A 19,900-nucleotide genomic window follows, 5' to 3' on the forward strand; every position below is an offset into this window, starting at 1 on the left:
TGATTACAACTGATTATAAAAATATGAGGTTATATAGGTTTATTTCTTATTGTTTTAGAATAAAGATAAAAATAAAATTTTTTTTAGTGTCGTCAAAGAAATTAAATTTACAGTTTCCTGTAAATTACGGTACTATAATTAAAAATTATTCTACTAAAAATTTATATAAATTTTACTTTATTTTCTAATATATAACATTCTAACATGTAAAACTTTTCGTAATTTTTGTAATCCATCTTAAAAACAAGATTTTTAATTTGACACTTCAGAAAAATTTTGTTTGCTATGTTTATTTGAATTTTAATAAATATATTATCGCCATCTATTAATAATTTATTAAGTCATTTAATAATAATGTTAAATATTAATAAAAAATGTGAAATAATGCAATCTATTCCAATTTTTGTGCAAAATAAATATAAATTAAATAGTTCAACAAATGTATTTGTTTCAAATATCAGAAATATGTTTTTTTAATTTTTGGTTATAATTTACAGGAAACTGTAAATTTAATTTCTACTTATTACAATTCATGATATATTATTTTTATTGAAAAATGTTTCATACAAAACTTTGATAAAATATGGTTTCAAGTTGATTTTATAATGATTAATTTCGATATATTTGCTAGGTGACACTGTATAGTGGTATAAAAATCATATTTTTGAGGTTATCTCAATAATTATTGGTTAAATTAAAAAATAATTTAAACAAAATTTGTTTAAAACTCAATCAGCAAGAACTTTTGTTTGAAACATTTTTCATGATCTTGTTTAGTTTACGCTGTATGCTATATTCCACTGAATAGTACTATTATACAATATACAGGGTGGTTTATAACATACTAGGAGCCAAATTGAAGATATTTTTTTAATGTTTTAACCAGAACTTAATAATCACAAAGATATAGAACGTTATAATATATATCTATGTAATTATTAAGTTTTTAACAAAACATTATTAAGAAAATCTCTTCAATTTGACCTCTAGTACCCACCTCTTTAGTCTGCTCCGTATGTTATAAATAGTATTTCAATTAATATCATAGCATATTTTTTTTTATCAAAAAATGTTTCATACAAAACTTATATGAAATATGATTTTAAATTAATTTTATAACAATAAATTTCAATATCTTTACTAGATGGCGCTACATACTGGTATAAGAATCATATTTTTGAGGTTATCTCAATAATTATTGGTTGAATTAAAAAATAATTTAAACAAAATTTGTTTAAAACTCAATCAGCAAGAACTTTTGTTTGAAACATTTTTCATGATCTTGTTTAGTTTACGCTGTATGCTATATTCCACTGAATAGTACTATTATACAACATACAGGGTGATTTATAACATACTAGGAGCCAAATTGAAGATATTTTTTTAATGTTTTAACCAGAACTTAATAATCACAAAGATATAGAACGTTATAATATATATCTATGTAATTATTAAGTTTTTAACAAAATATTATTAAGAAAATCTCTTCAATTTGACCTCTAGTACCCACCTCTTTAGTCTGCTCCGTATGTTATAAATAGTATTTCAATTAATATCATAGCATATTTTTTTATCAAAAAATGTTTCATACAAAACTTATATGAAATATGATTTCAAATTAATTTTATAACAATAAATTTCAATATCTTTACTAGATGGCGCTACATACTGGTATAAGAATCATATTTTTGAGGTTATCTCAATAATTATTGGATGAATTAAAAAAAGGTTGAAATGATACTTGTTTAGAATTAAGTCAGTAATAACTTTTGTTGGAAACATTTTTCAAAATTTTGTTTAGTTTATGCTGTACATTGGTATAAGAGCATATTTTTCCATTCCCACTGAATAGTACAGCAATTTATTATTCATTAATTCATTAATCATATCATGTTGGTAATATGATATGCTTCAATAATCTTTTAAAATCAACAATCGATAAAATTATGACAAATAGTTCGAGGTCAAGCATAAATATCGTCATATATCTGATAAGAAGATCAAAATAGATTTTTTTCTTATCCCTATAGAAAAAAAAGAAATAAAGCTTAAAGTAATTCTCGTCATAATTCATTCTCGTTACATATAGAGTATGAATTACGCAAGTTTTCGTCGAGTAAATCTCCTAGAACCAACCCCGTTTTGAAAATAACGCTCCCCATTTATATAAAATTCCTCGCAACAAATTTCTAATTAAGCCGTACTACGTCCAACCTCGCCTACGCGTATGTGTAGACAGGTAATTAAGTCCGATATATGACCCAACGTAAATAAAAACCATTTAAGTTTTATATCCATTTCAGTTCCAACCCCTTTTGTTAATAATATATTTTTAAAAATTTTAAAGTTGAGATAAAAGCGATCGTTTTTTTTTGATGTGTTTACAAATGGGATATTAAATGGTGTCTTAAACGACCCTCTCACCAATAAAACGAGGAAGGGTAGTTGACCAGCATCGTCCATTAATCGGACGGCAATTAAGCAGGCCGAAGCCGAACGGGGTGGTGCTTCGACCCCAATATCCCTGGCAATAATTTACGGAGATTAATCATAAGTTCAATTTTATCTACCGGACGCACACGCCGGGCTCGCGGCCCTACCGGGGGGATTAAAAACTACCCCCTCATAAATCGCGACGTGAACACCCAACCAAATTCGCGCCAGTTTTTCGTGTTTTTTAATACACTTTCGAGCTCAATCACGAAAAAAAAAACTCAAAATTATAGTTAACTTTAACTTTAAAGATTTATGATTTTTTTGTATTGAATAGAAAAGTTTTAGTTACGCTTTGTTTCGGTAACATTTTTTTTGTGGGTTTTAAAAAAAACTATTGTTCGGTAAAAAAAAGATTCTAAAGAAGAAAAAAAAACGGTCGGCGAAGAACGGTATTTCCTTTAACAACAAAGTTCGGCATTCAGAAAACTTCTCTGGATGCCAACGCTCTCTCCTAATTGCTCTTTTTTTTTGGGTTCCTCGAGCTTTATTTATGACCACTTCTAAGCGAGCTCGAACTGATTTACACGAGTTCTTTTCAGTAGTCGTCAAAGCAAACTATTTAGATTTAGGTGGATTTAGATTTAAACCACGGAAAAAATGTGGTAATTTATAAACGAGATAAATAAATATGTAATAAATAGAATATTAAAGGATGGTAAATAACGAATAAGAGAAAGTAATAATTTCCTGTTTGAAAATATAAATTATATTCTCCCCACCTCGTTTTAATAGTTTGGAGACAACGGTGACAGTTTTTAAATTAAATTTTTATCAACTCCGAACCACGCACCTGCTGCTCGCGTAATCAGCAGAGCGAAGCGGAATTTAATATTTAAATTGACTTTTCGGGAAGGTGAGCGGTCGCCGCGTAAATTTCACCCAAAAAGGAAATAATTTATGTTTTCCCTCCACGCTCATAAGAAACGATTTATGCCGCTCTACCAAATTAACTCACAAAATTAAGTTATTAAGATACAAAATTATTTTTTATCTAATTTAAAAAAAAACTTTGTAACTCTCACGAGATTGCGTTTAAAACTTTGCTTTTAGTATCCATCATCATAAGTTATTAAGGACGGTGTGTTATTATTCGTAATGTTCTGGTAAAACCCCCGACTAGATGGGATTAATAAATAAGTGTCGCGCGCGCTCCGTTACGCGCGGATACGTTGTGCGCTTTAATTATAAATTTAAAAAATTAACTTACATTTTAATCCTTTTAAACGTAATAATTTTTTTAAACAATCAAAATAAACGAACAAAAACATCACAAAATAATGCACTAATCACCAAACTTTGTAATATAAAAAAAAAAAACTTTCAGGCACGCTTCACAATAACGCGTATAACTTTTTTCAAAGTCGCCCGGGGAATTGCTTTTTGTTTCTCGGAGTGTTTGTATCCACACTAACAAACTAGTAAGTAATTCGAAACCGTTCGAGTTTTGTTTCTCTCCTCTAAGCCCGAACGATTTAAGAGGGAGAGAGGGGAGACAGTCCGAGAGGGCCAAACAAAGGAGGAAGGGGAAAACCAGCGGCATCGACCAATCAGTGAAGGGATTTTGGAAACTTTTGTGGACGCTAATCGCGGGGTCCTTTGAAATGGGGATCCTCGTAAATCATGATGGCTTCCGTATCTTTCTACCCTTGAGCTTTTTTCCCCCTCCAAAAACACTTTAGACAATTTGAACTTTAAATCTTTTTTTATGCAATGTTAACACATCATCAAATATTTTTGTTGACATAATTAAGTCAAAAAAAATTTTTTTTTGAAATGTTAAATATATAATGAATAATAATTGTGTATCTATCCCAAACATGCTTTAAGAAATAACATCGTCTGAGAAATAAAAGAGACTGAGGGCGCTTTCGCGAAATACAGACGTGCTCTCAGCGGTTTGATAAGGGTCGGTGTCATGCTTCGGCCCATGGAAGATTTATTGCCCGCTGAGCCTCGAGTGGTTTCGAAGCGGTTTATTAAACTTTTTGTGATGCAAATCGCGGAATCACTGACGCAGCACCGTTCTTCTCTTAGCGTCTTTCCCGTAAAACCCTTTTTAAAAATCACAACTTAAATTCACACGCACCCTAATTTTGATTAGTCTCTTCTTACTTCTATATTTTCAAAATTACTATAATAGCATCTTTCAGTGTGAGCGTGGTAAATTTAAAATTGGATGGAAGTACTTTAACGTTATTAAAGTCGTGGTAACATGCGATGTTTAGTTTTTTGATTAAGTTATTTCGAGAACATTAATTTCGTGATAAGGAAAAAATTTTTTTCGAGGGTTGGATGAGAAAGACAAAAAAGAAGTAAATAAAAATGGGGTGGTTAATGAAAACACTACCCTCGTAGTAACGAATAGGAAATAATTGCAAATGCTACCCTTGATTTACGTTCGGCGTGCATTAAGAGGAAAAGAAATAACTCCATCGGTATAAGTGGAACCCCCAGCGGCAATAAGGCTGATTGCATCGGCGACAAGTGGCTATTTAAGCATTCGCGAGCTATTCCGATAGTTGGATATGGTTCCTTTGGGGCTCATGAATTTTTCCTTCTTATTCGGGGTACTAGTATTAGATTGGCGAAGAAAGTAAATAACTAAGATAAAAAAGATGCTCGTCCTTTTTTAACGTTTAAGATATTTTAATTTAGAACGGAGAGCTTTTCCCGGTGTAACAACAAACCGTGACTAACAAACAAAAACAAACGCGTTCTGCCCGGCGATCAGCGCGTTCCTTGATCGATCGTGCATCACCCAACTAACGAATAGAAGGAGCGGTTTTGATCTGGTTCCAGAAAATAATTAGGTGTATGTTATGGGACTCGGAGAGATTTATGGCATCTGGGCCTCTGGTGAGACTTGCCCCCTATTAATCTCAGACTATTTTAGGCATTTCGAAGATTTCATCCAATTAAAGTCAAAAAAACTTTTTCAATGTTATATCGATTATTATCTAAATATTTATAATTATCTCAATACGTACTACTTAAATTATACAGGTGTCTCACGTAACTGGTTCGTTAGAACTTTTTAAGGTTCCACTATTCAAAGTTGTTCGAAATTTTGGTAGCATGGGTTGTTCTTTCTAAACTTTCGATCTAAAATATTTTCAAGATGGTCTACCGGAAGTAGACCACAACTTCGTTATTTTAAACGGAATGCTATAGTTTTTATTACACCTTTCAATTATACGTAAAAAAATATGTTGACTTTGATAAAAGTTGTTGGTACCTAGCGTTTTTTGTTTTCGAGTTATTTTGATTTTAAGTGTTTTTGACAAATTTCGCCATGGTCTTTAAAAGCCCATATCTCAGCTAACGATCATTCAAAAAAGCTCTGCATTGGCACGACTACTCTACAGGTGCTGCCAAATAGATTGTCATTTGTTGTATCAGAAAATCTTATACAGGATGGTCAGAAATTGAATTATCGTTTCTCAATATTCAATTGCGAAAAAGTCGAAAATTTTAAATGGAACACCCCATATTTCTTTACCCTATCAGAAAGGGAATTTAATTCTCTACAAATTATCTATAAACATTCCTATACCTATTTAGTGTAGTTTCCCTGATATTGGAAAATTAATCAAAATCAGACATAGAATCCCAAAGCCCGTTTGTGTTTTTGTTAGCAGGCCAAGACATTTTGACAGTTCATCGTTTAATTCATTTAAATTATTATTGGTATTATTTCTACAATTAACTATGGTTGAATAACCTTTAGCTTGCTCGCTTTTATTTATCAAAAATAACCAACAGAAAAACGAATAAATGAAACAATGAAAAACAACAATTTAATAACAGAAATTAGAATGAATAACATATAAAAAAACAGAAACTTAAAATTCTAAAAGAATATAACCCCACAAATAAAAATCCAATGGTATTAAATCTGGAGATCGTGGAGGCCATTGCCATGAATATAAAACAAATTTAAAATATCGGCGTTGGAATAATTTGCCATGATATACAATGACTTTCACTCGTGATCAAAAGTAAGTAACAACAACAATAACACAAATATGGACCAAAAACTGTCAAAATTCCATGGCCTTCTAATAAAAAAATCAAACGATTTCCCGCATTCCGTGCATGCTTTGATTAATTTCCCAATATCAGGGAAACTACAATAAATAGGTATAGGAATGTTTATAGATAATTTGTAGAGAATTAAATTCCCTTTCTGATAGGGTAAAAAAATACGGGGCATTCCATTTAAAATTTTCGATTTCTAGCCATTGAATATGGAGAAACGGTAATTCAATTTTTGACCACCCTGTATAAGATACTCTGATACAAGAAATGACAATCTATTTGACAACATCTGAAGGGTAATCGTGCCAATTTAGAGGTTTTTTTTAATGAACGTTAACTGAGATATGGGCTTTTAAAGAGCATGGTGAAATTTGCCAAAAAAAGCTTAAAATCAAAATAACTTGAAAACAAAAAATGCTAGGTACCAACAACTTTTATCAAAGTCAACATATTTTTTTATGCATAATTGAAAGGTGTAATAAAAACTATAGCATTCCATTTAAAATAACGAAGTTGTGGTCTACTTCCGGTAGACCGGAAGTGGTGGCCATCTTGAAAATATTTTAGATTGAAAGTTTAGAATGAACAACCCATACTACCAAAATTTCAAACCTCTACAAATAGTGGAACCTAAAAAAGTTCTAACGAACCAGTTACGTGAGACACCCTGTATAAATTATTCCTTTATATATATATATATAAATTTTCATCACTCCTGAAAATTCTCTGATCCTAGGTCTTACCCATGTTACAAAAAGAAGGCTAAATTCTCCCACTCATGTCTAAACTTCTGCCTCATCAACCAACACTTCTCCGAAGATTAAAAATCATCCGTTATAATTTGCATTCCCAAGAAAGAATTATCACTATCTTCCTGTAATTGGCAAGATCTTGGAAAGTCACATCAAAAAAAAGCTTTTGGAAGCTGTCTTTAACAAAATACCGAATCCTTCAACGGAAATAACTTCCACGCTCTGGTAATGCTGATTTCCAACTTCCAAGTGACACGCTTCCAAAAACGCTATTCTGCGGCAGTGTTCCTGGATATCCATAAAGCATAAAGCAATTGAATATCACACCTTAACCTACTTAACCAATTCCTTTCCCCAATTCCTGAGTAATAAGATTAAAAAAATACTTCTCCAGCAAATTCTCCCCGATACTCTGCAACTTGTTTAGCTACGATATCTACAATCCAAATTCAGATATCTTTGATCTGGATTTATACGTATCCACGGTCCAAAGATTACAGGCGCTGAATCCACAGAAATTTTTCAAAACCCAATTTCTCCTTCTCCCACCTAATAGATAATACAGCATGATGATTCTGGATGATCAACATTTTCAACATTTTTGTTTATTTACCATATACAGGGCTTCCCAACACTCCCGGGACGGAGCTATAAGTTTTGAACGAGTGAAGAAAAAAATTTGAAAATTTGGGAATCACTCAAGAGTCATAAAAACTACATTATTAAATAGTTTAGAACGTCCATGATACATTTTTAAATAAAAAGTTTTATCTTATTTTAAAGGTAATGAAAAAAGAAACAACCCCATAAACCAAAACCTATCTTAATTCTTTCAAGGATTATGAGGGATTGACTACCAAATGGGAAAATAAAATGTTTTCATGTTTTTTCGCACGTTTATTACGATTTTTGTAACAAATGTTCAAATTGTCGACATTCTTCGATCTCGCAATGACCCAAACGCGCATAAATGGAATTTTGAACCATCAGGAGCATATACCTAGTGATATTGGTGGTTTCTTCAAGTATGCGATTTTCCAAATCATTTATTGATTCTGGTTTTGTTGCATACACTCTACTTTTTAGAAACCCCACTCAATTTCACCTCTTCTACCAATCCAACGGTTTGGAAAGAGGAGCACCATCTTGTTGGAACCACTTATTGTCAATACCATCAGGGCATACGGCACATACACTTGAAACTACTTGATTTTATAACAGTTGCAATTATCTGTCTCCTTCCAAATTTCCATTAATAAAAAATGGACCAATTACATTCTCTCCCATAACACAAGCCCATACATTAATTTTCTGCAGTCTCTGAGTATGATCTTCTCTTATTAAAAGTAGATTTTCGTCACTCCAATACCAACAATTGTGCCTATTAACCTTAACATGCAAGTAACAAGTAGCTTCATCAGAGAAAACAACATTCAAAAGAAAATTTCTGTTAACATCACATTTTTCCAGTACAATTTCACAGAATTCCAACCATATTTTGAAATCACCTTCGTGCAATTCCTGAACTAATAGGGGAAATAGTTATATCTTTTCAAAATTCTGTGGACTGAACTTTTACCAATTTCATGTACCTGAGACCCTTTTAATAAGGAACTTGAAGGTTCTTCAATAAAAAACAGTAACACTTCTTCGGTTTTTTCTAGAGTTGTTGCAGATTTCGGTCTACCAGTTCTCGGAAGATCTTTCACAGTCGTTGATGAAAAAAATCATTGAAGACTTCATCGTAAGATCTTGTCTCTAGTACTTCTTCTTTATTTATTTTATTAGTTATAACGTTTGGTAAAAACAGCTGCAAAAATTTCAACTAAGGTACTTGAATCCATTGTTTTTTTCATATCAAGTAAAAGTTTTCCTTCTTTATAGCATATTCCAGCAAGGAACTTGCTTGGTATTTGAATGACAGTGCATATCTACTAGCAGACCAACCTTTGTTTGCATCTCAGAAATTTTGTTTCCACTTTGGCTATTCCGATTGCAAAGTAAATTTAATCATCATGGATTTATACCAATCTAGATAAGATTTTTCAAGAAATAGTCTGAATATTTCACATCTTTCACATTTTTTTTTCAAAAATTTCCGTTCATTGATAAGCATTTATATTTTTTTCCATCACACTTCTGTAATACAAATCTTTCAGCCAATTTTCTTATATTTTGTTTTTCATTTTTCTTTTCATTTTGCTCAATCAATTTTTCTAAAATTTTTATAACACACTGAGAGAAATGGATTGTACTATGCACTAAAAATATAATGAATATAATACAACATTAGCAGTATTATGTATACATGCAGCAATTCCTGCATGTATACAATGAATTGCTGCATGTATAATATTTTTTCTATAATACGATTTGTACAATCTATTTCTTTCAGTGCAGGATCTTCTAAATTAGTTGTATTTGCAGCAAGAGGTTCTTCTTCTTGATTTGTTCCTTCTAAATATTGATTTTCAAAAACCATATGTTCCGCTTCATCAAATGAATCAGAAATATATGTCTCTGATTTGATACATTTTTTTAATGTGTTCTTAATATTTGCAAATGCTTTTGTATTACTAATTTCTTTATGAAGTATTGCTTCCTGTAAGTTTTCAGGCACCAAGAAAGTTTTGATTGAGGTGATGGCGATATGATATATAGCAGATTTATTTCTCATCGAGCCATCTTAGGTAATCTTCAGGCTTTTTCTTGGCATTTTGAAATTATTATTTTGATTATAACTTTAAAATTCTTTTAATAATTAATTAATTTAATTAAATTTAATAAATGAAGAAAAGTTGAGAAAGTTTAGAAACATGGTATTAATAAAACTATACTAGATTTCCAAATTAAACCGTGTGAGACCTCTTCTCCCACTGCTGACATTAGGAAGCGAAAACTTCCTGGTGACTTACACGAATAGTTTCTGTGGAACGAGAGCGTGTGCGCCAAGTTTACGGGCCGCAATAATTAAGTAGGGGAATTTTGAGATGTGCGCCGGCACAATTTGCGGTAACAATTCATTCTGATTTGAATACATGCCCAGTAAACTACACGAAGCTCCGCTGAAACCGACTGAAACGCGTTACACCAACTGGATATATGACCACATTTCTTCCCCTTACTTATTTTACTGCAAACATCTTTAAAATTAAGACAAACTATGTACTCAAGTGATCTAGGAAAATCATAAATTAGCTTTTTTTGGTAAACATTAAGTCAAGTTCGGTGAGGAAGCCGTTTTCGAATTCTTTTCGCGTTATTATCCGTTTAAAATCGTGTCGCAGCCGCCGTAAATGCCCGTATTATGCGGGGCTGGTTCTTTTTTATTTGGTCGCTTTTCGCGATATCCAGAGCCGTATTCACCTCGACGGGCTCGGTAGGTCGTTATGCAAATGCTCGCATGATACGCCGCGGGAAAATAACTCTTGAGCGAGGGCGGTTCGTGGGGGTTGGGAAATTGCAACCTGCCCTCGGACCGCCCGTAATTACCGGAAAACACTCCAGCCTGATTGAGAAATCAATCTGTCGTAATAATAGCCACGCCGAGTACGGACCTGTATAGTATGCAATTTTAAGCGGTTCATTTACACCAATTTGATTTGATTATTAAGGATTCTTAAATAAATCGATTTAATCAATATTGATATTGAGTTGGGCTAAAACAAATTGTGGTTGAATCGATAGGAAAATTTTACGCCGGGGTAGTTTGTTAATTACCATAAATGTGGAATAGCCATAAATCGTCCTGGTTCGGGGCTGAATTCCGTGGGGAGAATTGCACTTCTCACCTAATAGAAATTTATCGCTCTGAGTTGATTACCTCGCCAAGATGAATCGATCTTCCCGTACAATTTCACGATAATAAAAAAAAAATCTTATTCTTAGTCTTCTTAAATCAGTGTCGCGGATGGATCGTCCCTGCTTATAGTTCGAAGGCGATTATTATAGATTTATAGGGGGTTATTTTTTCGGTAGCTAGCCGGGACGTGACTACACAGTGTAAAAAGGACAATAAATCGCTAGATAAAATATCGTCAAATTTTCAGCAGCGATAAATCTGAAAGTTTTAGCCAGGGCCTAGGCGCCGTCCGACGTCGCAGGAATTTATGGCGGAGCAGAAGGCGTTCCGAGGCTACACTTCCTGCATCCACCTGAATTAAACATCGATGATTTATTCCTGGAAAAGGCGCCCCTCAAACTCCCCCAACCCCCAACAATCTCCAAAGCTTGATATATCACCTTATTTATTTTTTGTTCAAACCACAACAAACAATTCCAAATACAGAACATTTTTTAATTTGCACACATGCTTCAACGAAGATTCAACACTTTGAAATAGCTAGTGCATTCCCAAAATTATTAAATTTAACAAAGAATAGTGTTGTAACTAGGAAACTAGAAAAAATGACCAACAATATAACCCAACAAATATAATTCGTAGATTGTATAAAGACATTATGTTATATTGGCAACCTAGATTAAAGTCGACGTTTTCATCACCAAAAACGATTATAACTCTGAAATCGGAAACAATGGAAGAATTTGTTATTAACAAAAAATATTGTTTATTGACCCAGCATGTATAATTCATAAACTGTTTCAATCCATTATGGATTAATGGCAACCTAAACCACTCTGAATCATAAAATGCTTAAATATGAGGTTTTCATCATCAAATACTTACAATTCTGAAATCGGAAACAATGGATGAATTTGTTGATAATAAAAAACATTGTTTATTAACCCAGCAAGTATAATTCATAAACGGTTTCAATCCATTATGAATTAATGGCAACCTAAACCACTCTGAATCTTAAAATGCTTAAATATGACATTTTCATCATCAAAAACGATTATAACTCTGAAATCGAAAACAATACAAGAATTTGTTTTTAATAAAAAACATTGTTTATTAACCCAGCAAGTATAATTGATAAACGGTTTCAATCCATTATAGATTAATGACAATTTAAACCTCTCTGAAACTTAAAATGCTTAAATATGACGTTTTCATCATCAAATATGATTATAATTCTGAAATCGGAAACAATAGAAGAATTTGTTATTAACAAAAAATATTGCTTATTAACCCAGAAAATATAATTCATAAATTGTTTCAGGTCATTATGGATTAATGGCAATTTAAACCGCTCTGAATCAAAAAATGCTTAAATATGATGTATTCATCATCAAATATGATTATAATTCTGAAATCGGAAACAATAGAAGAATTTGTTATTAACAAAAAATATTGCTTATTAACCCAGCAAGTATAATTCATAAAGTGTTTCAGGTCATTATGGATTAATGGCAATTTAAACCGCTCTGAATCTTAAAATGCTTAAATATGACGTTTTCATCATCAAATATGATTATAATTCTGAATTCGGAAACAATAGAAGAATTTGTTATTAACAAAAAATATTGTTTATTAACCCAGAAAACATAATTCATAAATTGTTTCAGGTCATTATGGATTAATAGCAATTTAAACCACTCTGAATCTTAGAATGCTTAAATATGACGTTTTCATCATTAAAAACGATTATAATTCTGAAATCGGAAACAATGGAAGAATTTGTTATTAACAAAAAATAATGTTTATTGATCCAGCATGTATAATTCATAAACTGTTTCAATCCACTATGTATTAATGCAAATTTAAACCTCTCTGAAACTTAAAATGCTTAAATATGACGTTTTCATCATTAAAAACGATTATAACTCTGAAATCGGAAACAATAGAAGAATTTGTTATTAACAAAAAATATTGTTTATTAACCCAGAAAATATAATTCATAAATTGTTTCAGGTCATTATGGATTAATGGCAATTTAAACCCCTCTGAATCTTAGAATGCTTAAATATGACATTTTCATCATTAAAAACGATTATAACTCTGAAATCGGAAACAATGGAAGAATTTGTTATTAACAAAAAATAATGTTTATTGATCCACCAAGTATAATTCATAAACTGTTTCAATCCACAATGAATTAATGCCAAGTTAAACCACTTTGAATCTTAAAATGCTGAAATATGACGTTTTCATCATCAAATATGATTATAATTCTGAAATCGGAAACAATAGAAGAATTTGTTATTAACAAAAAATATTGCTTATTAACCCAGAAAACATAATTCATAAATTGTTTCAGGTCATTATGGATTAATGGCAATTTAAACCGCTCTGAATCAAAAAATGCTTAAATATGATGTTTTCATCTTCAAATATGATTACAATTCTGAAATCGGAAACAATAGAAGAATTTGTTATTAACAAAAAATATTGCTTATTAACCCAGAAAATATAATTCATAAATTGTTTCAATCCACTATGTATGAATTGAAATTTAAACCACTCTGAATCTTAAAATGCTTAAATATGACGTTTTCATCATTAAAAACGATTATAACTCTGAAATCGGAAACAATGGAAGAATTTGTTATTAACAAAAAATATTGTTTATTAACCCAGAAACTATAATTCATAAATTATTTCACTTTATTATGGATTAATGGCAATTTAAACCGCTCTAAATCTTAAAATGCTTAAATATGACGTTTTCATCATCAAATATGATTATAATTCTGAAATCGGAAACAATAGAAGAATTTGTTATTAACAAAAAATATTGCTTATTAACCCAGAAAACATAATTCATAAATTGTTTCAGGTCATTATGGATTAATGGCAATTTAAACCGCTCTGAATCAAAAAATGCTTAAATATGATGTTTTCATCTTCAAATATGATTACAATTCTGAAATCGGAAACAATAGAAGAATTTGTTATTAACAAAAAATATTGCTTATTAACCCAGAAAATATAATTCATAAATTGTTTCAATCCACTATGTATGAATTGAAATTTAAACCACTCTGAATCTTAAAATGCTTAAATATGACGTTTTCATCATTAAAAACGATTATAACTCTGAAATCGGAAACAATGGAAGAATTTGTTATTAACAAAAAATATTGTTTATTAACCCAGAAACTATAATTCATAAATTATTTCACTTTATTATGGATTAATGGCAATTTAAACCGCTCTAAATCTTAAAATGCTTAAATATGACGTTTTCATCATCAAATATGATTATAATTCTGAAATCGGAAACAATAGAAGAATTTGTTATTAACAAAAAATATTGTTTATTAACCCAGAAAACATAATTCATAAATTGTTTCAGGTCATTATGGATTAATAGCAATTTAAACCACTCTGAATCTTAGAATGCTTAAATATGACGTTTTCATCATTAAAAACGATTATAATTCTGAAATCGGAAACAATAGAAGAATTTGTTATTAACAAAAAATATTGCTTATTAACCCAGAAAATATAATTCATAAATTGTTTCAATCCACTATGTATGAATTGAAATTTAAACCACTCTGAATCTTAAAATGCTTAAATATGACGTTTTCATCATCAAATATGATTATAATTCTGAAATCGGAAACAATAGAAGAATTTGTTATTAACAAAAAATAATGTTTATTGATCCAGCATGTATAATTCATAAACTGTTTCAATCCACTATGTATTAATGGAAATTTAAACCACTCTGAATCTTAAAATGCTTAAATATGACGTTTTCATCATTAAATATGATTATAATTCTGAAATTGGAAACAATGAAAGAATTTGTTATTAACAAAAAATATTGATTATTAACCCAGAAAATATAATTCATAAATTGTTTCAATCCACTATGTATGAATTGAAATTTAAACCACTCTGAATCTTAAAATGCTTAAATATGACGTTTTCATCATCAAATATGATTATAATTCTGAAATGGGAAACAATGAAAGAATTTGTTATTAACAAAAAATATTGATTATTAACCCAGAAAATATAATTCATAAATTGTTTCAATCCACTATGTATGAATTGAAATTTAAACCACTCTGAATCTTAAAATGCTTAAATATGACGTTTTCATCATCAAATATGATTATAATTCTGAAATGGGAAACAATGAAAGAATTTGTTATTAACAAAAAATATTGATTATTAACCCAGAAAATATAATTCATAAATTGTTTCAAACCACTATGTATGAATTGAAATTTAAACCACTCTGAATCTTAAAATGCTTAAATATGACGTTTTCATCATCAAATATGATTATAATTCTGAAATGGGAAACAATGAAAGAATTTGTTATTAACAAAAAATATTGATTATTAACCCAGAAAATATAATTCATAAATTGTTTCAATCCACTATGTATGAATTGAAATTTAAGCCACTCTGAATCTTAAAATGCTTAAATATGACGTTTTCATCATCAAATATGATTATAATTCTGAAATCGGAAACAATGAAAGAATTTGTTATTAACAAAAAATATTGATTATTAACCCAGAAAATATAATTCATAAATTGTTTCAATCCACTATGTATGAATTGAAATTTAAGCCACTCTGAATCTTAAAATGCTTAAATATGACGTTTTCATCATCAAATATGATTATAATTCTGAAATCGGAAACAATAGAAGAATTTGTTATTAACAAAAAATATTGTTTATTAACCCAGAAACTATAATTCATAAATTATTTCACTTTATTATGGATTAATGACAATTTAAACCACTCTGAATCTAAAAATACTTAAATATGACGTTTTCATCATCAAATATGATTATAATTCTGAAATCGGAAACAATAGAAGAATTTGTTATTAACAAAAAATATTGCTTATTAACCCAGCAAGTATAATTCATAAAGTGTTTCAGGTCATTATGGATTAATGGCAATTTAAACCGCTCTAAATCTTAAAATGCTTAAATATGACGTTTTCATCATCAAATATGATTATAATTCTGAAATCGGAAACAATAGAAGAATTTGTTATTAACAAAAAATATTGTTTATTAACCCAGAAAACATAATTCATAAATTGTTTCAGGTCATTATGGATTAATAGCAATTTAAACCACTCTGAATCTTAGAATGCTTAAATATGACGTTTTCATCATTAAAAACGATTATAATTCTGAAATCGGAAACAATAGAAGAATTTGTTATTAACAAAAAATATTGCTTATTAACCCAGAAAATATAATTCATAAATTGTTTCAATCCACTATGTATGAATTGAAATTTAAACCACTCTGAATCTTAAAATGCTTAAATATGACGTTTTCATCATCAAATATGATTATAATTCTGAAATCGGAAACAATGAAAGAATTTGTTATTAACAAAAAATATTGCTTATTAACCCAGAAAATATAATTCATAAATTGTTTCAATTCACTATGTATGAATTGAAATTTAAACCACTCTGAATCTTAAAATGCTTAAATATGACGTTTCCATCATTAAAAACGATTATAACTCTGAAATGGGAAACAATGGAAGAATTTGTTATTAACAAAAAATATTGTTTATTAACCCAGAAACAATAATTCATAAATTATTTCACTTTATTATGGATTAATGACAATTTAAACCACTCTGAATCTAAAAATACTTAAATATGACGTTTTCATCATCAAATATGATTATAATTCTGAAATCGGAAACAATGAAAGAATTTGTTATTAACAAAAAATATTGCTTATTAACCCAGAAAATATAATTCATAAATTGTTTCAGGTCATTATGGATTAATGGCAATTTAAACTGCTCTGAATCTTAAAATGCTTAAATATGTCATTTTTAACAAGGTCCGTTATATTGAGGTTTTTACGATTTTTCAAATGAAATCTCAATGAGATATTATATAAATAGATGTTGTATTGCGATATCTTTACCACGTGTGAAGGTTGTCACCTTAAGAAGTTGAATTTCTTTGAAAGCTGGGAGAGAAGGCTGTTTAAGAGGAGAAACACGACGTCTATTACATAACGTTTCTTGGTAGGAAACGTGTGGTCGAGAAACGGCGCGGGGCGCCGCGACGTCGGTAACAAAGGAATGCGACCCGATAGGCCATTGTTACCCGGCTACGGCACAATTAAGCGACTTGATTTATATCTCCTGCTGCCGCTCACTGTGTCAACCGGCTGATTGCGGCAGTTGGCCTGATCGTGGTCGACGTAACCTCCTCCTCCTCTTCTTTCTCTACTACCACGACAACAAACCACGACCTCCAAGAAAGTTCAAGAAGACAAAAATTCAATTTTAATTTCATAAATAAATAAATTTAGTTAATTAAAATATGTTATTGATAAAATCAATGGAATATATTTTGATAAAAATAGTGAAAATGTTAAGTTTAGAAAAGGATACAAAGTTGAGAGCCTGCTGCGTGAGTGTTGTGACCTTGCGAAACGGTGGCACATGCTCCACGAGAAACCGACCAACCGGTCGGAGCTCTTTTCGATTAAATGCGGATGTCGCGCGCGAAAACTGGTCAAGGTCTGCTCGAAGTGAGTCGTTGGAAATCCATTCGTTTTGTGACCGTATACGAATTGACTTAATACTTATACACTTAATACACAAATACGCAATATAAATTTGGATATTACGATATCGGCACGTTATTAATCCAAGAAAATGGATGGGGAGAAATGAAATTTAATATAAGAACTTGCGTGCTTCCCTGTTTTCCAATTACATCACCCCCTCTCGATTACGTGACATTTTCTTCGGTACCCCGCAAATAACCCAGGAGAAGAGCAGTAAATTTCCTTGTCGCTCGGCGTCTAAGAGTATTTGTCGAGAAGGCACCTTTCCAAGATTACCAACATCCGGTGGTCACAAACGACCGTGATATTAAGGCCGTTTGATGTTATTAAAGTTCTCCTACGATCAATGCCAAAAATCTCATCATGGAAATCCCATGACTATGAAACTAACCATTTTGAGAGACAAGATCTTTTAAATAAAACAATCGGTAATTTAGGAACGTCGCATATTACAACGGCACGCAGATGTTGCAAGAGGGTTGAACGCACCCCTACGAAACGGGGAATATAACCCTTTTGCGAACCCACCCCTGGAGTTGGAACCCAACCCAACGTTCTGATTGCTTACACATTATGCATGTCGCGTGTATTGTGGAGGGCACAATGGCGTCCGCCATCCGTGTTTTTAGGGCGAAACTAATCGGATGTGTCAGAAGATATCAAAAGGTAACAACAAAAAGGTAACAACAAAAATGTATCACAAATACCTAATGAATCGTAAAAAAATTAAAAAAGAAGTATACGATATAGGGAGTAGTATAGGGACATCGTCTCGTCCGGGAGCTCCTAAGGGAGCGTAGCAACTGCTCCCGAAACTCACCCTCCCTTCTTGTCCCCACCCACCCCCCGGTGCCGACGACCGGCCCATATATCACCGAAGATTTACGACCCTAGATACGACAGCGAAATTGCAAGAATGGCGGGGTAATCTATCTTTGTTGGGACGACGGTGGTGGTGGTGGGGGTGCTCCACCCTCGGAAAAATAAGATAAAACCCCCTTGGAATTCGTCTTTTCGTAGCCGAAAATATAAATGTCTCTCTTTCGATATCATAGGATCGTTCGAGATATGACGATATGAAAATGGAGTTAAGAATTATATTTTATTGTTTTTAATGTTTTTTTTTTGGGTGCACTAACTCCATTGCTGCCTCCACCCAACTGCAATAACTCTTTGTGGCCGGGATAGGGCTGCATACCGAGAGCTCGCAGCGAACTTTAGATTGTATAAAGTACAACCCCCGGTACAAAGAAAGCCCTAATGCAAAATCGATGGAGCACCATTACCGCGCGCCCTCCACGCTCCGTAAATCAGGGTCGCAACGTTAAGACACGAACAAATCAAAAAATCCCTCAAAAACCGTAATTAAGAACTAAAATCCAAAAAATAATTACCCTTAACGCTTAGTAGATGAAGTTCTTACCTAAAACAAAAAGAAAACAATCGTTATTTCTTAATTTAGGCATTAGTAGTAAGTATTAGTAGTAATTTATTAGTAGTGTGGTGTAATTTCGAATGAAATAAATAATACCCGATTTGGTGATTAGATTTTGCGTAAACGAACCGCGAGTTCGAAAATCCATCCTAATTTTGGATAATTATCGATGCGCCGCCGTTCCAAGTCAATTCGCACGCGCGTCGCTTATTGAATTACAGCGCGAAAACGCCGGATTTTCAGGTGTGTGTGTTGGTGCGCAACGAATTTAGTGCGCGCCGTCGACGCCACCCTCCGAAACCCACCCCTTTGGCCACTCTGGCCGCGTATTTATAAGCGCTCGAAATCGTACTCGCGTACATAATGAACAATGTGTGTACTATGCGAAACAAAAGCCATAAATTAAATTAACGCTAAATTAAATTTTATAATCAAACATCGCTGATTTACCGACCGACGTTTCAACGCACCCACACCATCCCCCACGACATATTCAAATAAAAATACCAATGAATTAACTAAAAAAATAAAATCAAAATTTGTGTAAAACAAACGAAATTTACTCAAATTAAATGGAATTATCTTAAACGAAAGTTTATGGGTGCCAAAAACTTTATTCTAACTTGAGTTTATATTAATTTTAAAAATTTGCAAAAAATCGAATGTTAAGAAAATATATAATAAGCTTTTTAACAAAAATTATATATTAATATATTTGATTTTGGAAAAATTGTGGAAAATCGCAT

The 19,900-nt window shown here is 31.4% G+C and overlaps 1 protein-coding gene across 7 annotated transcripts in view; it reads right to left on the reverse strand.

Moving 5' to 3' along the window:
• The window catches only part of LOC111419112 (homeotic protein antennapedia), a 166,756-nt gene that overhangs the window by 109,649 nt on the left and 37,207 nt on the right, over positions 1-19,900 (reverse strand). For 3 of the 7 annotated variants that reach the window (XM_071199177.1, XM_071199179.1, XM_071199178.1), the window contains exon 1: positions 3,704-3,882. The exons of the other annotated variants lie outside the window; for them this stretch is intronic. The gene's annotated coding sequence lies outside the window, so the exon portion shown is untranslated. Of the gene's footprint in view, positions 1-3,703; positions 3,883-19,900 lie in introns of those variants that run through there. 7 annotated transcript variants of the gene reach the window in all.

This window comes from Onthophagus taurus, chromosome 10 (assembly GCF_036711975.1).
Source record: "Onthophagus taurus isolate NC chromosome 10, IU_Otau_3.0, whole genome shotgun sequence".
Taxonomy (NCBI): Eukaryota; Metazoa; Arthropoda; class Insecta; order Coleoptera; family Scarabaeidae; genus Onthophagus; species Onthophagus taurus.